The sequence below is a fragment of the Mastomys coucha genome, unplaced genomic scaffold, assembly GCF_008632895.1.
Source record: "Mastomys coucha isolate ucsf_1 unplaced genomic scaffold, UCSF_Mcou_1 pScaffold18, whole genome shotgun sequence".
Lineage (NCBI taxonomy): Eukaryota > Metazoa > Chordata > Mammalia > Rodentia > Muridae > Mastomys > Mastomys coucha.
This window is the reverse complement of record NW_022196900.1, coordinates 51,889,139-51,894,689: the sequence shown is the minus strand read 5'-3', so window position 1 is coordinate 51,894,689 and position 5,551 is coordinate 51,889,139. Positions and strand designations below refer to the sequence as shown.

General features: G+C 36.6%; 1 pseudogene; it reads left to right on the top strand.

Moving 5' to 3' along the window:
- The first annotated feature begins 4,547 nt into the window (after nucleotides 1–4,547).
- Nucleotides 4,548–4,850, top strand: LOC116095436 (annotated as a pseudogene).
- Nucleotides 4,851–5,551: the final 701 nt, after the last annotated feature.

Below are 5,551 nucleotides of genomic sequence, written 5' to 3'. Positions count from 1 at the left end.
GAGGAGTGGGAATGGGATAGGGGGATCCTGGGTGTTGAATCAGGAAAGGGGATAACATTTGAAATGTAAATAAATAAAATTTTAGAAAAAGAAAAATCTCAATGATTTCTAGGTATGGTTGTTTCTAAATAACTATGTCACAAGTGTGAAATATTTGATTTGACCTTAATACTTCAAAGAATTTCAGAGCTGTGTCTGACCCTTGTATCTTTTGTAGATTGATTTTTCCATTCTCATTTTTATGTGCATTTGTGTGTCTTTCTGATGCTTTTAAATTTATAAAAATATTAGAACTTAGCATTATATATTCTATATAATTAAAACTTTTACAAACAGTGGGCAGAATATCAAGGGAACTCTGTCCCACCATATCATGACTATTAACAGAAGTAGAAAGTAACCTTGGGAAAAAATTTGAAGCCCTCCTGCTGAAACTGAAATTAGAAGTTGCCAAATTAGTTTTGGCAACTAAGGAAATAGTATTGGCAAGATCCACATACATGAAAAATCACAAAATTCTTCTGTCAAAAGAGCCATGTTTAGGATATTGTTATGAATAGCAGCAGCAATACCATTTTTAGGACTCTACAACCCACATTCACCTTCACATAAATCCAGCCATATTTAGTTATTAGCAATACAAATAGACCTCACCATATGTTTTTTCTTTTGAAACTCCACTTGAATACTTAAATATTTTCTGAATCCAAAATATTTATATGAATACTAAATCATTAACAGCCACTGGAACCCTTCCAATCTTGTAAATATTACTACCTATTATAGTATCAATGCCTGAAAGCCTTAGGTTCAAAGTCCCTGCGAAGTCACCTCTTTCATAACTCTTATGAACACAGTCCTATCACACCTTTATATTGATCAAAATAGAGTACCTCATATATCCAATTTCTCCAGTAATGTCTATTTGCCCTCTATTGTCTTCCAGTTCCTGATATCCCTAGGAACCACACTTGGCAATCAACAAATATCTGCAAATGATCATGTGAGCCTCTGCTTTAGTCTCTGATTTCTTTTTTTATTATATAAAATTAAGCAGCCCTTTTCTAAGAGTGATATGTAGATATTACTCAGTTTTTCTGTTTTTGTGACTAACTGATTTGCTTATCCTCAGCCTTACTGTTCAGGCTGTGAGAGACTCATTTATTTTTTGCTTGAAATTTCTTTGCTTCAAGAAGTTTACATGTATAGTATTACTTGACTAACATATAGTTTCTTTTGCTGGGATATTATTAAAAGGCAGTTCAGCATGCTGAGTCATGATATTACTTCTGTTATAAAGGTCAGATCACTGAGAAGTATGCTCTCTCATTTCTACTTTTCCATTTCCTTTACTATTCAACTTACTTTCCACAGGTTCTCAGTGTTTGGTACAGGATAGGCTCTTTACTGTGGGTATAACTTGTAGCTTTGCCCTTATACTCCATTAGGAACAAAAAAAATATAGCTTCGGTCTCATTCTCTGCCTTTCATTTTCTTTTTTGTTAATGCAAAGGCTGAAATGGAAGATAATATCCACATGGTTTTTCTCAGTGTAGTTCCTCCCTGAGAAGGGCAAGGTCTCTCTGGGAACACTGATAAGCCTCGGCTGCATGTCTTATCACCCACAGTAAAAGCCGCAGCGCTCCCACCGCAGTGTGATTAAGATCTATTCCCATTCATACCCCTGTCAGAAACTGGAATATATTCTAGTCAATCATGTGTATTGCAGTCATATTTGTGCTCATACACCAGAATCTTTTTATGTTAGAAGAGAGACAGAGAGATGAAAATGACCACCTGGACATTCTCCTCAAGGGTGCTCCACTTTCACAGGCCTCAGGCTACTTATCTAATCACCTATAGCACGAAGCACAAATACTACACCACATCACTCAGAAGATGGTTGTCATCCTGGGACTGCTACTGCAGATTTTCTGATCCCCAAAGTATCAGCCTCAAAACACAATCCCATGTCTTATAGCCCATTGCAGGAGTTATGCAGTGGGTTCAATTCCCTATTCATCTTTGGTTCTGTCAGTTTCTATTAGTATTCATGGTATAATTTATTTCTTTGGGAGACATGAACAAAAAGTACTTTTTTCTTGGGTAAGACACTGATGGCATACCAAATACTTGGTTACATCTAAGCCTGGATTGACAATCCTGAGAATTTTAAGAACTTGAGTAGAGGCTTGTTTAAATTAATTACACAAAAGCAACTGTATTAAAGAATTTAACAGAAACAAAAATTACTGTTAGCCAGAATGAGTGATGAACTTAAACAATAGAATATGGAGATGTTTCCAATAATGGACAAGCAGCTTTCCAGAAGCATCTCTTTCTGCTATTGGTTATGTAAACTAAAGTGAAACACTGAGAATATTTTTACTCTTTGTACATTCTGGGTCTTCTGAGCTTATTGAGTTTCCTGGATTTTGTAGATTCATTAACTTTCAGAGTCTGATAAGCTTTCTCCTGACTGCTAGATGGAAATTTCTTTTTGTTTGTTTTTGGTTTTCGAGACAGGGTTTCCCTGTGTAGCCCTGGTTGTCCTGGAGCTCACTCTGTAGACCAGGCTGGCCTCAAACTCAGAAATCCACCTGCCTGTGCCTCCAAGTGCTGGGATTAAAGGCATGCACCACCACTGCCCATCAGATGGAAATATTTCAACTTTGAGGAAACCACTTCAGAGCAAGTGTCTCAAACTGCTTCAACAACAGTGGATGCAGCTGATTACCCTCTAAGCTAAAAGGAACCCTTCCTTCTTTAAGTTGTTCCACCTAGACATTTGTCAGAGTAACAGAAAATTGTTTATTTAAACAATCCATATTAGTTTCAGGAACGGGAAAGACATTTGTAAAACACACAAATTCATAATTGCACAGATGTTTTTATATTTCCAGATGAAAATTGAGGGTAGGGTAATTTGAGCTTTCAAAAGAGAAGGCTAATAAAAGAGATAGAAGTAAAACTAGCAGAAACACATTATCACTGACTGAGCCATGCTTGGTGGCTCTGCCTTTAATCTCAGCAACTGGAGAGGCAGAGTCAGACAGATATTTGTGTGTTCAAAGCCATACTGAACTATATAGCAAGTATCAAGCCAGGCAGGGCTACAAGGTGAGACCTGTCTCAAAACTACAAACTAAGAAGCAAAGGAAAAAGCTAAGATATCACTTAGATAATGGATGGAAGATTTTAAATAGATTGGGTACAACAAGTGTATAATGAATTACATCTTCAGCATGCTAAGAGACATTATTACCTATGATGTGATTAAAAAGAAGTCCCTTAATATTAGTTTGCATATAGAAGATAACAAAAGTTGATCTACTTGCCAAAACAGATTTTTTCAATTACTTGAAAAGCCTCAAAGACATAGTCCTCAGAATCTCCTTGTACTTATAATGTAGATTATTTGTGGTACCATAACTTTCAACTAAGTGCCTAACAATTATGTTTAATATCTCAAACTTTTAAGTTACATATTTTTAAGAAACAGACTTAAGCAGCTAAAGGGTTTTTAACCCCATAGGAAGAACAATATTAACCAACTAGATCCCCACCCCCACCCCAGAGCTCCCAGGGACTAAACCACCAACCAAAGAGTACACATGGAGGGACCCATGGCTCCAGCTGCATATCGGGCAGAGGATGGCCTTGTTGGGCATCAGTGGGAGGGGAGGCCCTTGGTCCTGTGAAAGCTTGATACTCCAGTAAAGGGGAATGCCAGGGCAAGAAGTTGGGAGCCTGTGGCTGGGTGGAGGAACACCCTCATAGAAGCAGGGGAAGAGGAGAATGAATAGGGATTTCAGGGCATGGAGAACTGAGAAAGCAGATAACATTTGAAATGTAAAGAAATAAAATAACCAATAAAAATTAAAGAAAAAGAAATATTTGTTTTAAAGAAGGGATGGAAACAAGAGGGAAGGAGAAAATAATAATTGCAGTAAACATTAGAGTAGCAATCCTCTACTATACACATGCTGCTTGAACAATCAGACCCCTCCATGTGCAGTCCTTGGTTGGTGGTTGAGACCCTGGGAGCTCCGAGGGTACTAGTTAGTTCATGTTGTTGTTTGTCCTAAGGGGCTGCAAACCCCTCAGCTCCATTGGTCTTTTCTCTAATTCCTTCACTGGGTACCCTGTACTCAGATCGATGAATGGCTGTGAGCCTCTACATCTGTGTCATTCAGATACTGTCAGAGCCTCTCAGGAGATAGCTATATTTAGGCTGGCTTACCCTTCCTTCAGTCTCTGCTCCATAGTTAATCTCCGGGTAGCAGGCATGGGGAAGGGGGAGGTAACAGGGGTTTGTTTTTGTTTGTTTTTTTGTTTTTTGGAGGGGAAATTGGGAATGGAGAAATTTGCATGTAAATAAAGAAAATATCTAAAATTTAAAAATAAAAAAAAAACATTAGAGTAGGATAATTTTTAGTGACATGAAAAATGGACATGTTGTTTATATGTTCCATACTGGACATAATATATGAATCAATAAAAAAAAAATTTTTGAGAGAGTCCAGAGCTATACCATGGTGCAAGTCATGTCTGTATAAGATTTTAGGATGTTTCTTCCACTCTGTGACAGAGCGTTTGTTGAAAGGAGTACTGCCAAAACTGCAACCAAGGGTGTCATTATGCTTCCAGAAAAGTTTCAATGAAAAGTATTGCAAGCAACAGTCTTGGCTGTGGGATCAGGCGCGAAAGGAAAGGATGGAGAGATTCAACTGGTCAGGGTGAAAGTTGGAAATAAATTCCCAGTGTATGGAGGCACCAAAATAGTCGTACAAGACAAGGATTATTTCTTACTTAGAGATGGTGACCTTCTTGGAAAATGTGTCAACTGAAATCAGTGTTGAAATGGTGTCACACGAAGCTCCCATTCCACTGATGTTCTGATCTACTTCATCATGTAAATAATTTCCATGACTCCCTTTTATAATAAACAGGTGATGCCTAAACTGAAAAAAATAAGACATTTTTAGAATATCTTCCATATTTTCACATACATGTGATGCTCTCATTTATTTTATTTGAAGCTATATCTGTAAAAGATTTTCACATATGTTTGAAATAATAGAACATCATTTCTTTCATTTTCTCCCTCCAACCCTCTCATATGCTCTACTTTCTCTCCTTTAAATTAATGTCCTCTTTTTTATAAATTGTCACTACATGTATATGTATGTATTCTTACATATATATTATATATTACTTATGTATATATTTATATAAGATATATTATCTAATAGAATATAGCAAAATATTTAATTGTATACATACATATATAATATATTATGCATACACATATATTCATGTATATGCATATTGTATGTGCATATGTATTGTATTATATGCGTGTGTGTGTGTGTGTGTGTGTGTGTGTGTGTGTGTGTGTGTAATCCTGTTCAATCTGTACAATGTTAGTCCTGTGTTTGTTTTCAGGGATGGTCATTTGGAATTGGATAGCTAATTGCTATTTGCTCCCCTAAAAAATATTGTATCTATCACTCTCAGCATTCCTTAATTGTTCTTTTTTTCAGGTTTG